General features: G+C 40.7%; 3 long non-coding RNA genes across 4 annotated transcripts in view; all 3 read left to right on the top strand.

The window, feature by feature from the left end:
* The window catches only part of LOC145525159 (uncharacterized), a 480,549-nt gene that overhangs the window by 321,435 nt on the left and 131,278 nt on the right, over positions 1-27,836 (top strand). The window contains exon 9 of one of the 2 annotated variants that reach the window (XR_014068063.1): positions 13,596-14,100. The exons of the other annotated variant lie outside the window; for it this stretch is intronic. This is a non-coding gene — a long non-coding RNA (uncharacterized LOC145525159). Of the gene's footprint in view, positions 1-13,595; positions 14,101-27,836 lie in introns of those variants that run through there. 2 annotated transcript variants of the gene reach the window in all.
* LOC145525165 (uncharacterized) lies at positions 66-8,430 on the top strand. Its single transcript, XR_014068071.1, has 2 exons — positions 66-3,452; positions 8,173-8,430. It is a non-coding gene; the product is annotated as an uncharacterized LOC145525165 (long non-coding RNA).
* Positions 14,106-19,468, top strand: LOC145525166 (uncharacterized). Its single transcript, XR_014068072.1, has 3 exons — positions 14,106-14,233; positions 15,657-15,900; positions 18,416-19,468. It is a non-coding gene; the product is annotated as an uncharacterized LOC145525166 (long non-coding RNA).

The following is a 27,836-nucleotide window of genomic DNA, read 5'->3' as shown; positions in this document are numbered from 1 at the left end:
AACTCTAATCCTTTGGCCACCTCATGCGAAGAGTTGACTCATTGGAAAAGACCCTGATACAGGGAAGGATTGGGGGCAGGAGGAGAAGGGGACAAAAGAGGATGAGATGGCTGGATGGCATCACCGACTCGATGGACATAAGTTTGGGTAAACTCCAGGAGTTCGTGATGGACAGGGAGGCCTGGTGTGCTGCGATTCATGGGGTCGCGAAGAGTCAGACACGACTGAACGACTGAACTGAACTGAACTGAGGAACATAGGAAGTGTTCAATGAGTATCAGTTTCAAGCTGTGCCTCCTCCCTCCACTAGCTTTTATAGATACCAATATCTATTTGTTAAATGAAATTTATTGAAAAACTGAAGTGTTCCTAGCATTGGGTTGTAGGATTTTAAAAGCATTCATTGGCCTGGCACTGTAATTAAGATTACATTTTAATTAAGGAATTAATATGTATTCATACAGTCACTCATTCAATCAGAAAATATGAGGGTCAACTATAGGCTGGACACTTATTCCGTCTATTATAGCAAAAAATTTGATACACCAACCTTTGGCCTTCATGGGGATTCCTTTCTATGCCTGGAATATCCTGGAACACAAGTGACTGACCTTCTTTTTAAAAGAAACCTGCTAAGGTTTTCAAATTCTTTAGGTCTCAGTTTAAACACCACTTCTTCTTGAAAGCCATCCCCAATTCTGGATGAAGTTAGGTCTCGTATTGTGTGCCCCAAACACCACACTTTGTCTATCACATTTTGAATGGTTGATTTAATGTTTGGCTCCAGCACTCTTTAATTCCTTGAGGGTAAGCTCCATACCTGCCTTTCTTTTGCTATATCCCCAACATCTAATGGACTCCCTGGCACATACAAGTACTCAAAAATATTTGTGCAAAGATGAAGAAAAGAGGGAATGTCTAGATGTGTACTTCCCCTGTTGGAAACTATTATTTATTATCTTAGGTCATCCCAACTGTAAATGATACCTCCACTTTGGAGAGTTTTGTAACAGTGAGTTCTGAAACTTTTAGAACTTATAAGATTCTCTGAGACAGCTAGTCCAGTCTCTTTGTTTTTCTGGGGGAAACTGAGCCTGGAGAGATAAAGCCATTCATCAAACTGTACTCAATGGGCAGAACTGGGACAAGAACTCAGATCTTTTAATGCCCAGAATCCTTTGCAAAAAAAAAGAGAGAAAGACTAAATCAAATTCTCTCATTAAACTCCACTATTCACCTAGCGTGAAACAATTAAGACTCTCCCATTGGAGATGGGAACGTTGAGGCACTTAATTGGGCAAAGTAGCATTCTCATTAAAGGCAGGCATTGGGGGATAGTAAGAAAAAAATTAAAACATGGGCTCAAGAAAGCTCAGGCTCACATCCTGTATATTTTAGGATATTCATAATGCCTTCATTTTTAAGTACACAAAATGATATTTCTTACAGAAATGTTGTACGTTATATGAAATAATGTGTGTGTTGTATAATAATTTGATTGACCTTTGTCCCTGCTTTGGAGACTGTAAATATTTGGAATTTCCTTAATTATAGGGGTGTCTTTGTTATACATGGGGCTCCTAAATCACACCTGAGTTTGTGGTAAGCATTGACCCAGAATAGGGTCAGGTTGACCAGAAAGACAATTAGAATGTGAAACTTTGAACCAGCCTGACTTACTTTTAATATTTATTTATTTATTTAACGGTGCTGGGTCTTAGTTGTGACGTGGGATCTAGTTCCCTGACCATGGATCAAACCCTGGCCCCCTGCATTGAAAGCACAGAGTCTTACCCCCATTGGACCACCAGGGAAGTGGTTGGTTATGCAGTAATAGATAAATGGAACAAATAGCAACAGCAATAAAATGCCAGGTACTTAAGAGGCACCATCTCATTGGTTCATGAAAGCAACCCAAGGAGTTATGTATTATTATTGTGCCTATTTTAGCAATGAGGAAACTGAGGCTCAGCGAGATGAAGACACAAGTGCAAGGCCACACAACTGGAATCTAATAGAAGCAGGACTTAAACCTCTTGGATTCCAGAGCCCAGTCTCTTAGCCATTAAATTCTATTGTCCCTTGACCATGCTGGGAAAAGCATCAAATTGGCCCCTTTCTGGAATCCATAGAGTTTCTGCCTCAAACAGAGCCTTGGCAGGACTCACCATACCCTGAAGGGAGTGTTTCTTCATAACCCTGTGGACAATGTTAAGAAAAATGAACCAGCAATGATGCAGAACCCTCTGGAAAATCAGGAAGATGCTATCTACTCAACTTGCACGTGCAAGGTTATCAAAACTTGGTGAGAGCTAAAGCTGCAGGAGAGCTATGAGAAGAAAAGCAACCACTGCAAACCTGCCCCTGGAAAGGAGGAGGAAGTCATAGGATTAAACACATCAACCTCTTTCCCCTGCCCCCTCCACCTCTCCAGCTGGAGCCTTCCACTGGCTAAACCCAAATGGAAGCCAGAGGGCAAGGGGCCCATTGAGGCAGCTCATGCAGATTAGTTTCTTGGAGAAGGAACGGATCAGACCTGGGCAAACAGCATAGCTCTATTCACGTGTTCCCTATTTCCCACACTTGGTACAGGTGGAAATGAGCCATTCCAAAAGTCAGATGAAAATACATGAGATATATTGTCCTCCTGGGGTTTCTGGAGTAAAACTAAACCCCAAACGCCACTCCATAGGCTTCTGTCACCTTCCCAGAGCTCATTTCCAAAAGGAAATAACACCTGCCCCAAAGCTCCACCTGCCAAGGCCACCTCTCTGAACCTCCAGCTGCCGGGGGCTGACGGTAAGTCACAGAAGCGTAGTGATTTCTCAAGGGAAAGATGAGCAAAGTGAATGCAGAATTCCTCCACACACGGGATGAAAACCCCTGTGTGGGAAGGCAGATGAGGAAAGCTGGGAAGGGGGTAAGAGAGAGTAGAATAAAACCTTGCAGCCACAGCCTTTTCCAAGAACAGGAAACGATCTAAAGAATGTTCTCTTTACAGAACACAGTACACAGTCAACTAAAGAACTTCTGGGCTTTCCTTTGCCTTCATTATATGCTTTTTGATTTCCTGGGCCAGCAGACTGCTATTAATTAGTTGCTGTGTAGGTTAATCCAGCTTTTCATTCATGGACTTATTTTCTCCCGCTAAGAGTTTTAAGTTCGAAATGTCACTAACAACCTAGGTAATTTAGTGTCCAAACCCTCAACAGTCAGGGAATTATAACTAATGAATAATTCGTTCAACCAATTTAATTCTAGAAGCGGCTCATTAACATATCAAAAGACTTTCAAATGTGCACCCTCTTTGACCCTAAAATTTCCTGCCTAGTAAATGTGGGTTTTTGGTTTGTTTTTTTTTTGGCCCTAAAGAAATAATTATGGATTTGAACAGATTTCAGTTAAAAAGCTGCTCACTCAATTATTGTTTAGTCGGTAGCTCAGATGGTAAAGTATCTGCCTGTAATTCAGGAGACCTAGGTTCAATCCCTGGGTTGAGAAGATCCCCTGGAGAAGGGAAAGGCTACCACTCCAGTATTCTTGCCTGGAGACTTCCATGTACAGAGGAGCCTGGTGGGCTACAATCCATGGGGTCACAAAGAGTCAGGCTTGACTGAGTGACCAATACACTTATATATTATTATTTTATATATATATATATATATGTATATATATATATATACATATATATATATGTATATATATATATATACATATATATATATATTTCAGATTATTTTCCATTATAGGTTATTATAAGATATTGAGTTTAATTCCCCGTGCTGTACAGTAAATCTTTGTTGCTTGTCTATTTTTGTGTAGTACTTGCATCTGTTAATCCCATACTCCTAGGAGTGTCCCTCCCTCCCTCTCCCCTTTGGTAATCACAAATTTGTTTTCTGTGTTGATGTCTGCTTTTGTTTTCTATATAGATTCATTTGTATTATTTTTTAGATTTCACATGTAAGTTATATAATATTTGTCAGAGTATGGGTTTCTTTTACTCAAGTGTAACAATGATATTAGAGCCAGCATTTGGATCCAGGGACCCTGGCTCCAGAGCTTGTCCACTTAACTAAAATGTCCCTAAAAATGAGATTCTCTTAATAAATTATGGTTCATCTATAAAATAAAATACTGTTCTGCCATTAAAAAGTATGTATAGCTGTGAAAAGATAATCCAGAAAATCTTATAGATGGTGAGGAAACAATATAAAATGTAAATATATTATGATACTTTTGTGGGGAAAAAGTATGGTTACATACATAGAAAAAAGTATAAAAATGATATTAAAATGTTAATATTATATTATGACAATGATGACATTTGGGGTGGTTTTGTTCTCATTCTCTTTCTTTAGCTGTACTTTCTGTGTTTCACATAACATGAATTCCTTAATTATTAGCACAAAATACAATAAAAGTTATATTTTAAAACATACAGTTTGTGCTTCCCCAGGTTACTAGAGACCATATTGAACCTTGTAGAAAATGCCAAATGAGAGACATAACAGCATATGGTGAAGTGGAAACACTTCTTATACACACAGGAAAACTACATTTCCCATATTCCCTTACAGCTAGACTGCTGTCACATGACTGAGTTTTAGCCAATGGAAAGTGAGTAGAAGTCATATAAGCTATTTGGACACCTAGCCCATAAAAATATACCATGTAGTTCCCTAGTCCTTTCTTCTGTTAGGATCTCAGAAGCCATATGTTCCAGATGGCATACCTAAAAATGGTGGGAAACTGTCCCTATTTGCATTATTATTGAGTGAACAGAGTGGCCAACATCCTGGTTTGCCTAAACTTCAAGGAGTTCTGAGTGCAAAGATTTTTAGTTCTGAAAACTGATAGCTTTTGAGAAACCTGGGAGAAGTTGGTCACTTAAATGGGCAAGAAATAAGCTTGTATTCTCATAAGCCTCAGAGATCTTTTGGTTAAACTGGTATAGCAGCAGGTTAACCAAACTACTGTAAGTGAAAAATTCTGTACTTAAAAGGTCAAACATCCAACCTAATGCTTAGCACGCTATGTGCCCTTTTGATTTTTTGATAGTTCCCTTTGACTTTCTGAATGGTTGTTTTCTGACCCATACAAAAGAGATGAATAAAACAATAAAACAATAAAACCTACTCTATGTTGTCACTGTGGGAATTAAATAAAACACAGTTCTTAAATTGTGAAAATTCTTTGTAGTTATCAACCACTGTGCAAATGTGAGCTTTATAATTAATAGGACAGTTCAGTGGACAATAACAGAGTTCAGAAATTCCATAATGTGGCAATCGGAATGCTCAGGACACAGTACAGAATCCTTCAAAAGACAAAACAGTTTGACCTGAAAAAAAGCCATCAGTCACTCATTTATTTCACAAATATCTATTGGCTTCTCCTACGTGCCAAGCATGCTGGGTGCCAGGAATGTAATTATGGACCCAAATGTGTTCACTCATCAAACAGATATTTTTGGAGACTCCTACCACATATCAGATACTCTACTGGACTGCTATACAGGCACACCTTGATTTACAGCGTTTTGAAGATACTGCGTTTTTTTTTTATAAATGAAAGGTTTGTGGCAACCCTGTGTTGAGCAAGTCTGTCAGCACCATTTTTCCAGCTGCCTTGGCTCACTTCCTGTCTTCATGTCACATTTCGGTAATTCTCACACTTTTCAAGCTTTTCCATTCATATTATATTTGTCACGGTGATCTGCCATCAGCGACTTTTGGTGTTACTGTTGCAAAATGATTATGACTTGCTAAAGGCTCAAGTGATGATTAGCATTTTTTAGCCATAAAGGGTTTTTAATTAAGATATGGAAACGTTTTTCTCAGACATAATTCTATTGCACACTTAATAGGCTACAGTATAGTGTAAACATAATTTTTATGTGCACTAGGAAACCAAAAACTTTGTGGGACTCACTTTATTGTGATGTTCTGGAACCAAACTCACAGTATCTCTGAGGTCTGCCTGTATAGTGATTAAACATGAGATCAAGCTTCCCAGGTGGCTCAGCGGTAAAGAATCTACCTGCCAATGCAGGAGTCTAGGGTTTGATCCCTGGGTCAGGAAGATCCTCTGGACAAGAAATGACAACCCACTCCAGTATTCTTGCCTGGGAAATCCCGTGGACAGAGGAGCCTGGCAGGCTACAGTCCATGGGGTCGCAAGAGAGTCGGACATGACATAGTGACTAAACAGCAACAAAGAACAACAGCAAGTATCTTAACCTCATGAAGCTTTTGTTTTTCCAGGAAAGGCAGCTCTTGAAAAAGTCATTACAGAATTAATTCATTAATACACATGGGGATGCATGTTCTGAAGCAGTCGAGGAGAGAGAATGATCTAGCAGGCTGTTCTGCCAGAATCCCCAGGGAGCCTTAAGACTTGTTCCATCTTGTCAGCGCTTGAACATAGACAATTGCACTGAACACATCCTGGCCTTTCACTCCTCAGTCGTCATCCAAAGGCCCTGAAGCTTTTACATTTGGGCCTATCACACATTCCTTTGTATTAAGATTTTTTTTTTTCTTAAAGAGGAAAAGCAAGGAGGCAGGAAACACACACACCACACACCGTTCTTTTTTCTTCCAATGATTACATAACTGCAAGAAAGCCTTCCAAGACTGGCTGCGTAACTCTACCAAACCTATAAACGTCTTGAAGTTTAGTTGGCAAAGAAGTCTATGCCAACAGTACATAAAACCCTTCGTGGCTGGGTGTTCCAGCCATCTGAATTCATATAAAAATGTCTGGGCCCTTAAAACCTACTTAACAGAAGCTGCTAGCTTAGACATCAGCTCTCCCAAACACTTACAGATTGCAAATATTCATTGGAAAAGTAGGGTCATCGTGGGGAGGGGAAATGGGGAATTATGTGGAGAGGGATCCAGGGGGCAGGGGTGGGAAAAGAAGAGGTGTAAACTCCAGTCGTGAGGATTGCTTGGGGGAGAGAGGGATTATTTCAAGGAAATTGCACCGGAAAATGTAACCTTGAGTAGGCGGCTGATGGTAAAATCAGTTTTTAGTGTGGGCAATAGGCTAGACTCGGGAGGTAGAAAGAGTGTAAAAAATGAACTCTGAGTCAGAGACTGCCAGTCCCATGCCAGGCATCTTGGGTGGTAGAACAGGGGCATAAGATATAAAAATTGGAGGAGACACAGAGAAGAGGTTTGGTGAAAGGAGAGAAGCATAAGGAAACTATTCTCTGGTTGCTGGAAACCTGTGTACTTCAGCTGCCCCCTGCCCCTCCCTTGCGTTCAACCTCACTACATTCTAAGGACTTGGAGACGCCACCATGGGAACAGGACGAAGGCGTATTCTACCAGAAGCAAAAAATGATGCCACATCATTTGCCTCTTTCCTCAGCTTAAGTGGTGTTGATGGTACCATCTAATGGAAGGGAGAGAAAGCTACCAATTTGCTCAGAGACCCTCTGGCTTTCTCACAATGGGAACAGAAAGTAGAAGTGAGACTGCCAATCAAAGATAAAACCAGAGAGAACTTACAAGATTAAAGAAAGGGTACGTTCGAGTTCCATATGGAGGCTGGGTAGCCACTGTGTATTGACCAAGAGCCTCTGTGTAGTTTCACATTTCCAAATCCACTGCATGCTACCCGGACCTACCTGCTGAAATGTATAAACATCATGAGTTAGTGCTTCTGGCCACATTCAGAATGTTGGAGCCTGGACCTTCAGTCCCTCCCTCTGGGGTTTAGGCCAGACTAACAAACATGAGGGTTTCCAAATTGGGTAGAGGGTAGAAAGGACTGTGAACTAGATCCCAGGGCTGCGCAGAGGGGCTCCTGTCTAACTAGGAGGACAGTAATGAACACACCAAGATACTAGAAGAAAGAGTTCTTCTTTTCCTTCCAGATTGAATCAGACCTCAGTAAATATTTATGCTCAGTATAGAAGGGAAAGTTAACAAGTTTTTTTTTTCTTTTTAGATAGCCTTGTCAATAAGATGAAAAATAATAATAACAGCAAGAAAAAATAGTTAACAAGAAAGCACAGAACGATATTTACACTGTTGTTGTTCAGTCGTTAAGTCATGTCCAGCTCTTTTGCAACCTCATGGACTGTAGCCCACCAGGCTCCTCTGTCCATGGGATTTCCCAAGCGAGAATCCTAGAGTGGGTTGCCATTTCCTTCTCCAGGGGATCTTCCCAACCCAGGGATTGAACCTGTGTCTCCTGCATTGGCAGGCAAATTCTCTACCACTGAGCCACCTGGGAAGCCCTATCTACAGCGTACTGCAATTTATATTTTAAAAAAGAGGAAAGAAGGAATTCCGTGGTGGTCCAGTGGTTACGACTCCACACTCCCACTGCCAAGGGCTTGGGTTCTATCTAGGAATTAAAATCCCACAAGCCTCGTGGTGTGGCATAATAATAATAAAATTTGAAAAATAAAAAGGAAGAAAGAGGCGTATTTACATACTTTCTTGTATGTGCATGAACTATTTCTAGAAGGATGAATAAGAAATCAATATAACTAATTGGGTCAGAGCAAGGGGGAACCAGGTGCCTGGGGGAGGGGGTGGTCAGTTATGAAAGACTTTTCACTCTATTTCTCTTTTTACCCCGTGTGGTCGCTAAGAGTCAGACACGACTGAGCGACTTCACTTTCACTTTTCCCTTTCAGGCACTGGAGAAGGAAATGGCAACCCACTCCAGTATTCTTGCCTGAAGAATCCCAGGGACAGCGGAGCCTGATGGGCTGCCGTCTATGGGGTCGCACAGAGTCGGACACGACTGAAGCAACTTAGCAGCAGCAGCAGCAGTGTGTGTTTAGCCACAGGAATGATTTTCCCCTTCAAAACTAGTTTTTAAAATAAGTGTTACTATTTACTGAGACTTAAAGATGAAGAGTACAAAAATCACTGCTCATAAATATCTGATAGGCCGGCAGGGAGGTGGCAGGTGTACGGTTAGCTGTGAAGCCTGGCTAAAGCATGGAGTGTGGAGATGCTATAGAGCAGAATAGTCAACAGAGGTTGACAGAAGCAGTGCAAGTCCGACCAGGCTTTGAAGCCTGGTTCATTCACTTAGCTTGATGTGCAAGCTTAAAGTAGTTGCTAAGACTCTCTGAACCTCTGTTTTCTTGCTTACAAAATGAGAATAATAATGATAAACAAGAATGGGAAGGAGAAGGAAGAGGAAATGGGGGAGAAAATGATGCTGATGATGTTGGAGTAAAGGAAGAGAAGGAGGAGGGGGGAGGAGAGGAAGAGAAAGAGGAGGAGGAGAGGAAAAAGAAAAGAAGAAGGAAAAGGGGAGGGAGAGGAGGAGGAAGAAGGAGAAGAACAGGGAGGAGGAAGAGGAAATGATGTCAGTGGGTTGTTGTGGGTATCGAATGACATGATGTTTGTGAAGTTCCCTGCACAGGTTTTGGCACAAGTCATCAAATCACCCAAGGCAATGATTAATAAGAGTAATAGTAATTATGGTAGAGTTACAAGGAAAGACTCAAAGAGTGATAAATTCTAGTGTGGAGGACTGGGGAAAGCTTCATGAGATGTAGGCCTTTGAGCCAGCTCTTAGTATACAGAAAGATGGGCTGGATTTCAGGATCTGCAAGAAGAGAGTCAACACACAGGACAGCCCGGGCAAAGACTCGGAGCCTGGTTGGTACAGTTGAATCCTCTCTGTTGATGGTGGTCCAGAGAGTGAAGGCTCTGATTCAGGTGAGTGGAGTGTTAAGGGAAGCGAGATTTAAATTGCAAATACCAGATCATGGGGCGTGTTGGCAGTTAGGATAATGTTTTCTTGCCTTTCTGTCTCTCTGTCGTAATACCTGGTCATCTTCTTGTCAAATCAAATCCATCCACACTTTGGAGGAAGGTTTCATGTGAGCCAGACAAACATAAACTCATTCACAATGTAGAAAGCATATATGGTGCTTCTTTTAAAGACAACAATCATGTGATCTTTCTTGTGTTTGCCTTTATGAATACCACATGAGATAATTAAATATCTTAATTGCTTATGCTGCCGTTGATCTATTTTTCTGCTACTTCTATGAAACACGTCCTTATGAATCAGTGGTAATATTAATTCATTTGAGTTCTGTTTGGTTTGGTTTGGTTTTTATCATGAGGGTAGAGGTATCTTTGTGGCTAGGATTTGCCTGAGGATGCTGGGTTGCAATAAAAATTGAACGTGGACCACATTACATTGGGGCAGCATTTTATTATGGGTGCTTACTGCTCTAGAAGTAATTAAGTTACTTCTTAGCTAACTTGTATGATACAAGAAATACTTATTAAGCGTTTTAGGGATGCAATCCTAAAGCATGAATTTCCAGCTATCCTTTCACTCTTCTGGGTTAGGTTGACTGAAGGACATCCTGAGATTCTACTCTTTTTTTTTAAATGTTACCATTTGTACTTACTGTGTGTGTGTGTTAAGTCGCTTTAGTTGTGTCCTACTCTGCAACCCTATGGACCGTAGCCCAGCAGGTTCTTCTGTCCATGGGATTCGCCAGGCAAGAACACTGGAATGGGTATCGAACCTGCATCTCTTAAGTTGCCTGCACTGGCACTTTACCACTAGCACCACCTGGGAAGCCCAATATCTCTTAATCCATAGTGTGTTGATAACTTTGTGACAACTAAGAACTATACAGTAAGAAATTTGTACAAGAATTTGTACAAGACTCCGAATGTCAGAGGTAATAACTGATTTCGCTGTATAGGTTCATCACAACAGTCTCGTTTTCCCAGTGTCTGATTTTATGTTTGATATATAGTAACCTTTGAATGCCGTAAATTTAATCTATGAAAAATACTGATTTCATCTATTTTCTATATTGATGTAACTTGTAAGATTTGTTTATTTTTTTGAAAGATTTTTTTTTCCTCCTAGATAATGACAATAATGATGATGGTGAATATATATAAATATATATATCACACATAAATATATATGCATATGCATTCCCAGATAGCTCAAATGGTAAAGAATCTGCCTTCAGTGCCAGAAACCTGAGTTCAACCCCTGGGTTGGGGAGATCCCCTGGAGAAGGGCATGGCAACCCGCTCCAGTATTCTTGAGTGGAGAATCACATGGACAGAGGAGTCTTGTAGGCTTCAGTCCATGGGTCACAAAGAGTCAGAGCATGCATGCACCCTACAGTTATGGGACTCCCCCCAGCCCCCGGGGACTTGGCTGTTCTGCCACACAAACGTTTGGTGTTTGCTTTTAGCTGGAAGGGGGAACTTTCTTTTGCCAAGTTGAAAACTTGAAGGGATTCATCTGACTTTGTTTCTTTGGTGTTTAGAGACAGTTAATTCTTAGCAAAACGTAGTTCCTTATTCCTCGGGAGAGTATTGTTAAGTGTGTGTGTGTACACATACATTTAGCATATATTTTACAAAGTCCTTTTGGACATCAAATGACTCCTGCAAAACAATATGTTGATGAGTTAAGTGTAAATGAAACAGAACCATGTGGCTTGAATTTTCTTCAAAATACCCTAGGGTTTAAAATGAGGGGGAAAGGTACTTGAGAGAAAAAAAAAGTACATTTTGGGTCTTGCTGAACCTAAATCATTTGAAAAATAGTTTAAGATGTTTGCTAAATCCAAAATGCAGCTTTGCTCCCACCATATGGCAATGTCAAAGTGGCTCTTCAGATGAGCTTAAGCCTAATTTTAATTTCTTGCACATGTGGTAAAAACATCTTTGAGGGCTCTCTTAAGCCACTGTTCAAGGGAATACTTGGAGCTTGGGGCTTTTCTGTGCATTCATTTGCATAACAATAGCCTCAGGCCCAGCTTCCTGGCTGTCTTCTGGTTGCACAGGACTTCTGCTCTATTTTACCTGTTTCTTGGACCCTGACATTCGTCTGAAATCATCTTTTCTCACCATGCTAAAGGCTTTGAGGGCTGGCTCCCAATTCCCACGCATTCTTATTGGTTTCCATTGGAAGGTTTGCTTTTGCTTGAGAGTACATATGTGGGCATTTGGAATATTATTCCCAGGTCGTCCCAGAATTTCCTCTGAGTCCACTCCCAAGTAATCTCTGAAGGATGCTCCTTATTTGAACAGATTGGGCAAATCCCCAGAAACTGGGGTTATTAGGCATAGCTTCCAGTGATTCAAAATATCTCATGACCCTTTGGGGTGTCTCTCCAGCTGTATGGTGGTGGTGGTTTAGTCGCCAAGTCATGTCTGATTCTTTTGTGACCCCATGGACTGTAGCCTGCCAGGCTCCTCTGTCTATGGGATTTCCCAGGCAAGAATACTGGAAGGGGGTGCCATTTCCTTCTCCAGAGGATCTTCCTGACCCAGGGATCGAACCTGAGTCTCCTGCGTTGGCAGGTGGGTTCTTTACCACTTTGCCACCTGGGAAGCCCCTCCAGCTGTATAGATCCAACCAAGTAGTCCAGAATAAAGCTGAGAAAGGTCTACAACAGTGGTTTCCAATGATAGTAATGTTACCAATTAAGGAGAGTGTCAGAAATTTGTAGGGGCATTCTTTAACTGTCTCAGTAATTATGGGGTACACTACTGGCATTTTATGGGCAAGGGTCAGGGATGTGAGATGTTCTGCAGTAAACAGAACCTTATAAAAGATTACCCTGTATCTCACAGGACTTTTAAATCCACCACTAGACATTTTCATAGGTGAAGACATGTCAATAATTATCTGAGCCCAGAACCTAACTCTGTTTTATAAATATAATAGCATATCTTTTTCTCTCAGTTTCGATGTATCCAGCATTTTCCAAACTTGCCCCTACCATGTAATCCAAGGAAAAACTGAACTTGGCTGCATTCAGGAGAAGATGGAAATCCCATTAATAGGAATTCGAGTTGCCTTCACAGTGCAGCATCACACACTCATAGCAATCAGCAACAGTAGTTGCTGCATCCACGGCAGTTCTACATACGGGATTATTTGTCATTCATCCTCTGTGTCTTATTTCTCCTTTATACTGCGGTTATGTATGTGTGTGTATGAATTATGTGTGTAGGTAGTTTATGTTATCTCTAAATTATATACATAGTTTTTATAAGCTATCATTTTCATTCCAGCCTAGTAAAGGGAGGTTACAGAACGTTCATTACAAAAGGTGCCATTAATTTTGATCTGATAGGAAATCTCCCGGATGAGGGCCCATAGTTCCAGATAATGAAGCACGTGGAACCCAGGGTTAATAACCCCAGGTTCTCATTCATGGCCAACACTAGCTTACTGTACAGTCTTGATCAAGCCTCGCTTCCTCCCTGAGCCTCAGTTTCTCACCTTGAGAACATCATCACTGGGTCATGAACTTACCTTCTTCAAATACAGTGAGTGAAAAAAGACTATAGGTCTGCCTATGCAACTTAGAAAAAACATTCTTCACTGTATTTCATAGTGAAATTATGCCCTCTATCATTTTTTCATAAAACATGCAACAATTTGAAACGATGTTTAATTTTTTTTCATATGACCTTTTCACTTTTATTTTTGGAAAAACTTTTTATTTCATATTGAAGTATAGTCAATTAACCTTATTGTGATAGTTTCAGATGGACAGCAAAGGGGCTCAGCCATACATATACAAAGTTTTATTTTACCTTTTTATACAGGGATATCACCATGATGAATGCCTCTGGATTTTGAGAGTACATGTGTAATGATTCGTGACTACTAAGACTCAGCTGCATAATGATGAAGAAGGGAGAGGTAGAAACTGTGGAAAAATATACCAACTGTTTCTTGTCAGAAAAGGTGGACCCACTGTCCAATTCCTGCCAATGTTACTAGATGTACATGGTTTTCTGTCCCTAGATCTTTTTCTCATCTAAGATTCAATCGTCAAAAGCAAATAATTGTTGAATTTTTTCAAAGGTCTTTAGAAAAAAGTTCAAGATTTCATTTGATGACACGTCTAGGTGACTTCTCTTACTTTAACATCCAAAACAACAGTTTCATCGATACTACATCTGTCCTTTCCCTTCTCTGTACATTTTTTTAAAAAAGAGAACGAGTTGGTAACAAACATGAAAACAGTGATTTGTAACATGCAGTCACATTGACTAATGGGAACATGGGAATGCCTGTTTTGCATTTAGATTTCTGATATCATCTCGTTATAGTGTCTGGAATATCCTTTTTGGTCAAGGCACTGCCAGAAGTCTTGCTGGGAAGTGGTGAGAAATCTTGAAACTGCCAGATGCTTGGTTGCTGGGTGAGCCAAAGCAGCCCTGGGAAGGAAGACGCCAGGGTACGAGGCCAAGTTGGTGTCCCAGCCTGGGTATCAGGAACAAGCCTGCTTCTTTCCCAACAGATGTGTGCTTGGGGCAGGTCTCTTCACTTCTTAGCTGTAAAATGATGACTATGAGCTAACCTATTTCAAAACATCAAAACATCTAATTGCCTAATTCCTAAAATCCCCCTCCAAGCCCACTAACCCAAAGGAGAATTCCAGATAATGTTGTATAATGATAGGTCCAGCACAGGACTAATTGAACACGTAGGTATTAGATGTCTATAACTTTGATCCACTCACTATCCATTCTCCTTTCTTTGCATAACAAGACCCAGCATTTTTTCTCTTATCATCTCTCTCTGTCTCTTTTTAAATATTTATTTATTTGGCTGCTCCTGGTCTTCCTTGTGGCATGCAGAATCTTTAGTTGCAACATGTGGGATCTAATTCCCTGATCAGGGATTGAACCTGGGTCCCCTCTACTGGGAGCACACAGTCTTAGCCACTGGACAACCAGGGTAGTCCCTATCACCCCTCTCCTGTAGTATGGTAAATGTGGGCTGACTACCACCACTATTCTCGAGTAGGGGCATGACCTAGTCCCAGCCAATCAAAGCATCCCCTGCTCCTGGTTAGTGATTGGCTCAGGAGTGGACATGTGACTCAAATTAGACCAATGAGAGTCATTCCTGGGAAGCGTGCTGAAAGGATGAGCAAAGCCTCTTTCTTGGTCCAGGCTGAATTGATAAACTGGAAAGATAGAAACCTGGAGCTTATATGCAGCCATCTGTTTCACAATGAAGACAGTCTGTTTCAGAATGAAGCCAGCTAGCAGGAAGTAGAGCTGAGAGGGAGACAAATAGATGCAGCCAACATGGCTTATGCCTATGGATGCAATCGTGGCTGGAACTAATAGACTTCTTAGTTTATATGAGAAAATGTTCCTTAAAAAATTTTCACATGACCCTGAATAGGATTTTTTTTTTTTTTTTTTTTTTGGCAACCAAAGGAGTCCTGAATAGAGTAGCCAAATAATAAGGATATGAGCACAAATGCCTATGGATTTCCTCAGCTACACCTTTAGTAAGGAAAAGATTTCAGGCTGTAGGGAACCTTGATTCTTGCCTCAGTTTTGCAGTACTGATGATGTGGCTGAGCAAATAGTTTACCCACTCTGTGCTTCAGGTACTTTTTCTATCAACTAGTAAAACTTGGATAAGGTGGTGAAAGGCTCAGAGATGATACCATGATCATTTGGTTACAAGAAGAAGAAACCCGTTGAAATTAACTGGGGAGAAAGGAGAAGGATCTAGGAAGCCCTCAAATTTCACATAGTAATATAATTGGGACTCACAAGGGCCTGATTTCCATTATCTTTTCCTCTGGGTGCTCAGGACATCTCCAATCACAACTCTTACTTTCTTTTCTCTCTTTGTAGAGGCCTATTCTTTGCTGTTAGCAGTCTCCCCCAATGTGGCAGTCCTAGTCTCAGCTTTCAAGTCTCAGCAGAGCGGAGTCAGTATCTCAGAGTCCCTGATTCCAAATTCCTAGGACGGAGAAGTTGGACTGACCCAACCTGGGCTGGGTGTCCAACATAAGATCACCTTGCCAACATATGCCAATATATGCTATGGCATTCCCTTCTGGAACTGTGGAGGGCAACTCCTCCAAGGGAAGACTAGGTAAGAAAGAGCCTTGAATAATAAATCGTGCGTGGTGGTGGTGGTGGTGGTGGTTTAGTTGCTAAGTCATGTCTGACTCTTGTGACCCCATGGACTGTAGCCTGCCAGGCTCCTCTGTCCATGGGATAATTGGTGCTTAAGACCCACAGGTATTTACCCTCCCTCTCCCCCCATCCTTCTCCTCCTCCTCCTCCTCCTCTTCTCTCTCTCTCCCTGTCCCTTTCCCATTCTCCATCTTCATGATCTTAATGTTAGTATCAGTGGTATACGTGTTAGTTTTACCATAATCATCATTCCCTAAAAAGTTCTTCCTCAATTTTGAATGTGAAGTAAAGAGAAAATAATTTACTCTCTAAACATGAATTCTAGAAAAGATCCCCTTTAATGCCTAGTTTCATCTTTTAATTTAATCTAATGATATCTGACCCACTTCCCTTACAGAGCAGTTGGAAGACAGTAATGGATTTGAAAGAGTTTTGACAATGTAAGCATTGTCATTACTGAGAACATCCCCCTCTGTTCCCCACCCCCTCACAGTTACTAATGACAACATAGTATTCTGTTTTTCTAGTACCCAGAAAAAAGAAGCACCATCATAAGGCTAAATAATTTCTCAAAAGAAACATTGCAGAACCTCCTCCCCTTTTTTTTTCAACAAGAGATTTTTCTCCACTACATGTTAGTAGGTCATGGTTTAATAGACCCCAATAAGGGTCCTAAAACTTACCTCTTGTCCCTTCGAAATGGCCTGATCTGCAAAACTCAAAACAGAGACCTGCTCCTTATTACACTATTATTTAATCTGGATTCTGTCCAGACTCGGCCCTTCCAGACAGTGGCAGCATCCAGTGCAGTGGGAGATGGGAGGCTGGCCTCAGAATAAACACCCTGTGATTCCTGGAATTCGGAGGCAGTCTCCACTGCTCTTGCACTCCCTTGGTCAGGAGATCTTGGGTGCCGGGCAGCTTCATTACAACGTGGCACAGCCAAGGCAGCCACTCAGCCTGTCAACAGCCAGCAGCCAAGTGGAGAGCCTTCCATCAGGAGCTGACACCTATCCAAGTCCCCCAGCGGTTGCGACGGGCCACTTCCCCAGTGAGAACAAGGCCTGGACAATGATGCTTTTGTGCTGGTGGTGACCTGGGTGCTGCCCATTATGGATCTGAGCAGCCAGAGCACAGGAGATGGGTGAAACCTGTTGATGTTCAGGATCCCGGTGCCAAGGGCTTTTCTGTGGAGGAAGTTCAGAGTCAAACAGACTGGGCTCAAATGTTGTGTGACCTTGGAGCTGCACTTAACCAGCCATGGTATCTTTCTCTGGAAAATGGACATCATACCCATTTGGGGTTTTCTCTAGCTTATGTACAATAATGTATTAAAGCACCTAGTCCAAGGGGAAGGGATAGTTAGGGAGTTTGGGATGGACATGTACACACTGCTACATTTAAAGTGGGTAACCAACAAGGACCTACTATATAGCACAGGGAACTCTACTCAATGTTATGAGGCAGCCTGGATGGGAGAGGGGGTTGGGGAAGAATGGATAGTTGTATAGGAATGGCTGAAACCTTCACTGTTCTCCTGAAACTATCACAACATTTCTTATCAGCTATACCCCAATACAAAATAAAAAGTTTTAAAAATAAAGAGCGGATGAATGAATGAACACAACAACAACAAAAAGCACCTAGTGATAACCTGGGACCTATCAGCAATTCCAAAATCATCAGCTATCGTTCTCATGAGTGAACCTGAGGTTTTAGGCAGAGAAGTAGGACCCCACTCATTTCTCTGTTTTATCACACTCTATGCTAGTCAGAGTTTTGAGCTGCACACAGCAAATGTACATCTGACAAGTTTATGTTTTAGCCAAAATTTAACTTTTTGCTTTTCTAAAAATTTAGAAGTATCACATACACACAGAAAATATGCATACATGATCAATTTAACAATGAAATCAAATATGAATATGAGCATCACCCAGGGCAAGGAAAAAAATATTGCTAGCATCCAGAAGCCTCCAATGTCACCTCCTGATTATAACTACCTACATCCTATCTAGAATTGACCATGAATCTTTCTTTTTTTTTTTTTTTTTTTATAAATTTATTTATTTTAGTTGGGGGCTAATTACTTTACAATATTGTAATAGTTTTTGCCATACATTGACATGAATCAGCCATGGGTTTACATGTGTTCCCCTTCCTGGACCCTGCACCCACCTCCCTCCCCATCCCATCCTTCTGGATCATCCCATTGCCCCAGCCCTGAGCCCTTGTCACATGCATCGAACATGGAATGGTGTTCTGTTTCACATATGATAATATACATGTTTCAGTGCTATTCTCCCAGAACGTCCCACCCTCACCTTCTTTTATGATATTTTTCTCTTGCTTTTCTTCATAGTTTTGAAACCTATATATGGATCATTGAACAACATAGTTTACTGTGCTTGCTTTTAAAATTCATAAAATGAATCATAGCTTATGCATTATTTTGTATTTTTCTTTTGTAGGGTGGTGAGGTTTGGAAGATTCGCCAGTGCATTTGCGTGTAGCTACAATTTATTCATTTTCATTGCTGTAGCATATTCCACTAATCTTAACTTGTATTTGACAGAGTTGTTATCAAGCAGCCTGCTAGCTCCTAAGTGGTAGAATGTCTCCAACAATGATCACTATTGAATGATTCCTCCCTGTCTCTATGGGTTGGGCATCTCCTCCAAAGGTGGAGTGTTTTTTCCTCCCCTTTAAACCTCTGTTAGCCTTTTTGACTCAGCTTGACTGATAAAATACAGAAAAAAAATGGAGTCCTGGGGCTTTTGAGTCCAGGCAGCTTCTACCTTTCTGAAGTCCAGTGACCCCAAGCTCACCACGCTGTGAGAAAGCCTGAGGAACCCAAGAGAAAGGCCATGTGGGGAGAGAGCATGATGGCTAAGTAGACCCCAGCTATTCTACCCATTCCTGCCAAAGGCCCAGTTGTTCAGGTTTTCAATCTATCTTAGACATTCCAGCCGCAGCAGACTGGAGGAGACATGGAGCAGAAGAACTGCACAGCTGAGCCCAGCCCAGATGGCAAAGCTGTCAGCAAAAATAAATTGTCCTTTTAAAGCTCCTCCATTTTGGAGTGGTTTATAACACAGCAATAGATAACTAAGTGCAACTGTTCCTGTTCTGAACTCAACTGGGCAGAATTTTTTTCCTCTCTCCCTCAGACTTAACAGTCCATGTCTTTGCAAGTCTTACATCTTCGCACTTTTCAAGTGACATTATTTACATCTTCATACATTTTTAAATACATTTGGCTTTGCCTCATTTTTAATCATCCTCTTAGATTCTCCTTTTAGGCATACACTTGTGTTTATAAAAACAATACTGTGTTTAGGTCCATAGATGCCATTATGAAAGAAAAAGAAAGGAAAAGGAATAAAAACTATCGCTAAATGCAAAGATTTAAGGTTATGTTTTATGACTGTGTCTTGTTTCCAATAGATGAGTCATATAGATGTGCACCAGAATTGCCATATAAAACTATTCTCAGGAAAAATAAAAACATTAATTTATTTGAGTAAGCAGATATTGGTTTCACTTAAAAAAAAAAAAAGGAGGTACCGTCCTATTACACTAGAGGGTGGAAAAATAAAGCACTGGGTCTTTGCTGCTAGAACTCTGTGATGTGAAATGGTTAACAGCTTTCCTCCTAGTTTACTGCCTTGAGGTGTGGGGTGGTCAGAAATAGCAACAGGCTTTTCTACATTTGTACAAATGTAATTGCTTCTAATGCTACTTAAGTTTGAAGAAGCCTTAGCATTTTCATTCCACTGGAGCTTTCAGGTTCTTTTCTCCTTTCAAAGGCTGCAGGTATTGAATGTTTTATAATAGAATGAATGTAGGGGGTAGGATGGGGGAAGAGGCTAGGAAAACTAACACTTACAACATAAAAATATTACAATGCAATAGATTTGTTCCTGATGCAATGAGGGTTTGAAAGTTGAAGGTTTCTGCAAGGAGGCAGCAGAGTTGGGTTGAAACAAACAGAACTGTGTTTAAATCTGGTTCAACTCACCCACTTACTAACAGTTGACCTCGGACAAATAACCTACATTTTCTGAGTTTCAGTTTTCTCATTTGTAAAATGAAGCTAAAGACAAACCTTATAGGACTGAAGAGTCAAAAAGAGATAATCTACCTGAGGGACTTTGTCCAATATCTGGCATGAATTTTATCCCTGATGAATGCTAACTCTCTACCATATAGATAATTTATGGGAGGTGGTTTTGGAAATGTTGGCAATTCATCTAGAGGATAGTGGATTAAGGGAACCATTTCATGAAAGCAACCAGAAAGATCCAGAGAATTCCTGTAAATCATCCTCCCCTCAGAGAAGATATGTTTCATGTCTGCTGCATCAGTGACACTGCCCGGGGCCTTGGGTATAATCGGATTTTATTGAGCAATCCTGGAAAAGGATTCTGTTGTTTTGTGGTTCATTTTGACTTCTACCAACTGGAACTAGAGACCTAAGGGGAGGGAGTGAGGTCTTAAGAAACTTAAATGAGAGAGGTTCAGTAATTAGCCATTTGTTTGGACAGTAGGTGAACCAACAGAGATACTATGTCTAAATTTTCTCAATATTGATTAAAAAGCCCCAAAATCTAACTAAGCAAAAGGTGCAGCTAACATTGTTTTATTTTTTTTAAGTGAAGACTTTGGATTTTATTTTATTTCAAACTTTAAACTTTTTTTTTTCTTTTTTCATTATTGCAGTATAGTGAATTAACAATGTTGTGGTAGTTTCAGGTGAACAGCAAAGGGATTCAGCCGTACATATACATGTATCCATTCTCCCCCCAAACCCCAGTCCCATCCAGACTGGTACATAACATTGAGTAGAGTTCTATGTGCTATACAACAGGTCCTTCTTGGTTATCCATTTTGAATATGGCAGTGTGTACTTGACCTTCCCAACATTGTTACTCTCATACTGAAGATGCAGAAGGAAGGAGAAGGGTTGTTTTTTACTTTATTACTATTATTATTTATTACTATTATTTAATTACTATTATTATTATTATTTATTACTATTATTATTATTATCACTAGGCCACACAGTGCTGCATGTGGGATGTTACTTCCCTGACCAGGGATCAAACCTATGCCCCCTGCATTGTCAATGTGGAGTCTTAATCACTGGATCACCAGGGAAGTCTCAGGAAGAGTTTTTAAAGATTGACAACATTGACTTTGTCCTGACTTAGATGTTTTATATTTCATATATCATTTAATCCTCATAAGAGTTTATTTCCCCACCTTTCAGAGTCAGAGCTGAGGCTGAGAGAAGTGAAGTTTATTAGACAAGATCACTCATCTACAAAAATTTCAGAGCCAAGATTTAAATCCAAGTCTAACTCTGAACCCCATGGTTTTAACCAGAGTATTCTCTTGCCTCACTGAAGGAAATGAGCTGGATCTTATAGATCTGAGACAAAGTGGAAAGGGGGTAGAGAGAAATGGAAACCTACTGTCTGAGGGTTTATGCTGTGATTAGAATGTGTTGGTTAACGCTATTATCAAAAGGCAGCATTCCGCAGGGGGATTAATAGAGTTGCCTGACAGGACACTGACAGAGGAGGACTGAATTGGTATAAGGAAGGGAACCTAAGAAGAAGGTCAAGGAAGATCAAGACAAGAAAACAAGTAACAAGTTAGGAGGCTTAGAGCTTAACAGCAAACCATGGCTTGGTATTCAAGGAGAATTGTTCACAATTAATACCGTGGGGACTTCACCCTGATTTTGTACATTGTGAGGAAAAATATGACCATAAAAAGGGCTTATGCAGGACCAATGAGAAAGCAGGCAGTGGCTTCTGATGACTCTAAACATCAAATTTGCCCTATTGAATTTTATAACCCTGTTTTGAGATAGGAACCCAGGAAAGAGGTAAATGTAAGCTAGGATCACCCCAATAGGGAATCAGAGATTTGACTGTATGTGTCAGATACAAATGGATTCTTTAGTAGACATTTATGCCACCTGAACTCTTCTCTCCTGGATTTTTCCAGCTTTCTCATTCTCCCTTTTATATTTTGGGGGCAGTACATTCAGGTAAAATAAGTAAATACATATGAGAAGATCAAAGTCAATCACTTTGCTGAACAAAATTTTTCAAAGTAAAGACAAAGATAAACAAATTGAAAGAATACATCACCAGCAATCCTGTCTGCAAGAAATGTTAAAGGAAGTTCTTTAGACAGAAAATTAGATCAACACAAAAGAATTAAGCATGCCAGAAATGGTAAATATATGGGTAAATACAAATGACTTTAAAAATATATATTTCTTAATTTCTTTAGGAGACGATTACAGCAAAACATACTAATACATTGTAAAGTAATATGTTGTGGGGCTTATAAACTTTATATAAGTAAAATAAATAATACCAATAGCGTAAAGGACAGCAGAGATAAATTCAAGTGTATTGTATAAAATGAGTGGTATAAAATTAATTCAGGTTATATGGTGATAAGTAAAATATTAATTCAGATTACACTGTGTTAAGGAAGCATATTATAATCTTCAGTGCCTGTGCTAAAAATACAATAGAAGAAATTAAAATGCTGTGCTAAAAATATTCAGTTAGCACAAAAGAAAGTAGGAAAAATGGGGATAAAGAGCTAGGATATATAGAAAAAAGAAAAAAGAACCAAGTTGGTAGACAGATCCAGCTATGAATATTTGTATTGAAGGTAAATGAATTAAATACTCCAATTATAAGACAGAGAACATTTGGTTGGCTGAAAAAGCAAGAATCAACAATATTGTGTTATAAGGGATATACTATAAATGTAAAGTCACAGATAGATTAAAAGTAAAAAGGTAGAAAAGATATACCATGCATGTACCATAAAAAAGCGAGGGTGGCTATATTAATATCAGGTGAGGTAGAATTCAAAACATGGGGAGTACCTAGTAAAGTAAAGTGTTAGTTGCTCAGTCATGTCCTACTCTTTGCGATCCCGTTACCTATAGCCCACCAGGCTTCTCTGTCCATGGGATTCTTCAGGCAAGAATACTGGAGTGGGTTGCCATGCCATTCTCTAGGGGATCTTCCTGACCCAGGGAGTGAACCCAGGTCTCCCGCATTGCAAGCAGATACTTTACCGTCTGAACCACCTGGAGCTGATGATAAAAGGGTCAAAAACGTCAGTTCATCAAGACAGCATAATAATCCTAAATGCCTATTGTGGTACTGTCCCTAAAGATGGACACCATCAATTCCTCCTTTCCTTATATGTGAATACCATTCCACATGCCAAGAGGTGGAGTCTATGTCTCTTTCCCTTGAATTTGAGCCCTGTGACATACTTTGACCAAGTGTCTCTTCTTGGCTGCAGTTCTTGCAGAGCAGCCCTTGCCATGTGCTGAATTCCTGCCAGTCAGCCCTGACTTTTAGTTGTGCCTCCAGCTTCGGGATACTAGCATCTCATCCTATTGTTGATCTGTCGCTTTGCCATGGACCGTTTGGCTTCTGCACTCTTCTGTTACCTAGGTAATTCATTCCCTATATTAAAGTCCCTCCATGTTAAAGATCTAGAACAGTTTTTATTTTCCTGGCAGGATGCTGACTGAAACAAGGAGCTGATGAAGCTTGTTGTATCTACTGACCAGATGGGGAAGTGGGGCTCAGCATTGTTCTTAGCAATCCTGCTCTGGCAGGCTGGGCACACACCTCTTTGGCATCCCTAAGCACTCATGGTCCAGCAAAATGTCAGCCAACTTTGATCTGCCATTAAAAAATGACTTTTACAAATGGAAAGCCTTTTCCATCTCTGCGACTTAAACAGAACAATCAATGTTAAATAATAAATGTCCTCATTTTGGGAAGTCTGCCCTCCTCTGGCACTCTCCTGAGCTTGTCTGGGTCAAAGTCAGCTTGTGTGGGTCTCTATCTTTTCACTTCCCCAAGCTTTAGGGTAAGTGTAGGAGCTACAGCATTATTTACAATGGCTATGATGTAGAAACAACCTATGTCTGCCAGCAGATAAGTGGATAAAGAAAATAAAATAAAAAATATACTTTATATAGTATCTATGTTACATTACAGAGTGTATACCACATGTATATTGTTTATATACATATGTATATAAATGTGCTGGAATATGACATATTGCTAATTATTATATAAAACATTATTATATATAATTAATACAATTATGTATAATGAAATATTATTCAGCCATAAAAAGGACATTTGGTACAACATGGATGAAACTTAAGGGTATTATGCTAAGTGAAATAAATCAGAGAGAGAAAGACAGATACTGAGGGTAGCATTTATACCTGGAATTTAAAAAATCCTGACTCTTAGAAAAAGAGAGTAGATTGATGGTTGAAAAGTGAAAGTGAAGTCGCTCAGTCGTGTCTGACTCTTAGCTATCCCATGGACTGCAGCCTACCAGGCTCCTCCGTCCATAGGATTTTCCAGGCAAGAGTACTGGAGTGGGTCGCCAGCACTACTCTTGCCTGGAAAATCCCATGGACGGAGGAGCCTGGTAGGCTGCAGTCCATGGGGTCGCTAAGAGTCGGACACGACTGAGTGACTTCACTTTCACTTTTCACTTTCATCCATTGGAGAAGGAAACGGCAACCCACTCCGGTGTTCTTGCCTGGAGAATCCCAGGGACAGGGGAGCCTGGTGGGCTGCCATCTATGGGGTCGCACAGGGTCGGACACGACTGACGCGACTTAGCCGCAGCAGCAGTAGGGTAAAGTCGTCAAAAGATACAAACTTACAGTTACTAAATGAATAAGTTCTGAGGAATCTAACATACAACCTGGTAAACTTGAAAGTTGCTAAGAGAATAGCAAGAGGAATTCTTCCCAGGAATGACTCTCATTGGTCTAATTAGAGTCACATGTTCGTTCCTGAGCCAATCACTAACCAGGAGGAGGGAATGCTTTGATTGGCTGGGACTAGGTCATGCACCTACTGTGGAATATACTGGTGGTAGTCTGGCAACCCACTCCAGTACTCTTGCCTGGAAAATCCCAGAAACAGTGGAGCCTGGTGGGCTGCTGTCTATGGGGTCGCACAGAGTCGGACACGACTGAAGTGACTTAGCAGCAGTCAGCCCACATTTACCCTACAACAGGAGAGGAGTCATAGGGACTACCCTGGTTGTCCAGTGGCTAAGAGATTGCACTCCCAGTGCAGAGTAGAAGGGCTTCCGTGATGGCTCAGTGGTAAAGAATCTGCCTGCTACTTTAGGGGATTCGCACTTGATCCCCAAGTCGGGGAGCTCCCCTGGAGAAGGAAATGACAACCCACTCTGATATTCTTGCCTGGGAAATCCCATGGACAGAGAAGCCTGGCAGGCTACAGGCCATGAGGTCGCAAAAATGTTGGACACAACTGAGCGACTAAGCAACAAGAGAGTAGATCTTAAAAGATCTCATTTTTTAAAAAGCGTTTTAACAGACTCACAGACTTAGAGAATGAACTTATGGTTTCTGGGGGAAGGATGGTAGGAGGGGATAGTTAGGGAGTTGGGGATCGACTTATACACACTACTATGTTAAAAAAATAAAATGGCTAACCAACAAGGTCCTACTGCATAGCAAGCACCGGGAACTCCGCTCAGTGTTATGTGGCAGCCTGGATGCAAAGGGAGTTTGAGGAAGAATGGATACATGTATATGTATAGCTCAGTCCCTTTGCTGTCCACCTGAAACTATCACAACACTGTTAATCAGCTATACTCTACAAAATAAAAAGTTAAAAAAAGGTTTTTAAAAAGCATTTTACCTATGTGAGATAATGGTGTTAACTAATCTTATTGTGGTAATCACTTTGCAATATATATGTTTATGAAATCGTCACATTGTATACTTTAAACTTACACAATGAAATATGCCAATTATATCCCTATAAAGCTGAAAAATAAACCAATTAAGTAGGGAAAAAAGGAATGATGATAGTTTGGAGATACACGTGTATGTGTACCCATAATATATGATGCCCATCTTAACAATATATCTTTCTATGTGCATTTTGCTTGCAAATCACTTCTTTACCAGTCAAATGAAGGCAGCTTGCTAATTGAGCTGACCTTGTTTTGGAGCTCACGGGATTTGTGCGATATTGAAAGCAGATGATTCTAGTAAACTTGGTGAGACTCGTGTGTCCAACACCTTTCCTATTTAGCTTAAAGGAAGCCTTGTGGGGTCGGGGGGGGAGGGGAAGCTTCGAGCTAGACTCCTTTCAGGTCACAAGAGCTTCTTCCCTTCTTTCTCTCTCCTGAAATCACCTGTTGACTCTCGTAAGCTCTTTCGACACTCTTTTCCTTTCCTGAAACTGGTGATGTCCTAGCTCTTTGCCAAATGCATTTTCACTGTACTGAATAGCAACAAGATGTAGGCAAAAGGTTTAGTGCTTCAAGATCTATGTATTTCTTATGTTTAAAATTGCACTTTTTGGTTTGACAGATCGAATGCTTATTGTTTTCACACACTGTGGTAGAAATCAGAGACTAAACTGCCCGTGGGCTACATGATGTTTGTCCATAATCTTTCAGGCTCACAATAATCTTAGTCTATAGCAGTGGTCTCCAACCCTTTGGGCCCCAGGGACCAGTCTCATGGAAGACAGTTTTTCCATAGACATGGGGGTGGAGGGATGGTTTCAGGATGATTCAAGTGCATTACATCTATTGTACACTTAATTGCTAGTATTATTACATCAGCTCCACCTCAGATCATCAGGCATTAGATCCCAGAGGTTGGGGGACCCCTGGGCTATAGATGTTGTTGTCTCTGTCTTCAAATGGAGAAACTGAGGCTCAGAAGACATAATTAATTCGCCTACATTTTTGATCAGCTTAGAAAAGGGCCAAAGAGAGGGATTTGAATCTTAAGTCCACCTGCCTAAAGAACCCTTATTCTCAACTCCTATGGTACAAACTGGGGTCTCCTGCATTGCAGGTGGATCCTTTACCAACTGAGCTATCAGGGAAACAAGGTCTGTCTAGTCAAGGCTGTGGTTTTTCCAGTAGTCATGTATGGATGTGAGAGTTGGACTGTAAGAAAGCTGAGTGTTGAAGAATTGATGCTTTTGAACTGTATATTGGAGAAGATTCTTGAGAGTCCCTTGGACAGCAAGGAGATCCAATCAGTCCATCCTAAAGGAGATCAGTCCTGGGTGTTCATTGGAAGGACTGATGTTGAAGCTGAAACTTGAGTACTTTGGCCACCTGATGTGAAAAGCTGACTCATTTGAAAAAACCCTGATGATGGGAAAGATTGAGGGCAGGAGGAGAAGGGGATGACAGAGGATGAGATGGTTGGATGGCATCACTGACTCAATGGACATGAGTTTGGGTAAACTCTAGGAGTTGGTGATGGACAGGGAGGCCTGGCGTGTTGCAGTCCATGGGGTCACAAAGAGTCAGACATGACTGAGTGACTGAATTGAACTGAATTGTGGTACAAAACCCTCTCTCCCAGAAAAAAAAAAAATTATCTATTGAAGGCCAACTGTGTACCAGGTGCTTTCCAATCTTGCTCACATCTAACAGCAAACCTGAGAAGTTGATATTTACTCAAGTCATTATATGAATAATAATATCAAAAGTAATCATTTATTTAGTGATTTTTTCCATGTCAGACAGTGCTAAGCATGGTACATTATCTCACTGAAGTACAAAAGAATAAAATGAAAACCAATTATATGCCTGCCACCTGATGATAATCACTGTTTCTATTTTAGTGTCCATTCTTTGCGTGTTTTTCCTATGCGTTCATTTTTTTTCCCAGAATGGGATCATACTCTCTATCATGAATTATAATCTCATTTCCTCACTCAAACATGCATCTGAACATATTCCATGTCATTAAAGAGCCTTTTACAGCATCGGTCAGTGATGGTTGAACATTCCACT

The sequence above is a fragment of the Giraffa tippelskirchi genome, chromosome 11 (genome assembly GCF_054371585.1).
Source record: "Giraffa tippelskirchi isolate mGirTip1 chromosome 11, T2T-mGirTip1v1.2.pri, whole genome shotgun sequence".
Classification (NCBI taxonomy): Eukaryota; Metazoa; Chordata; class Mammalia; order Artiodactyla; family Giraffidae; genus Giraffa; species Giraffa tippelskirchi.
Note: the sequence above shows the minus strand (reverse complement) of the source record. Positions and strands in the feature narration are given on the sequence as shown.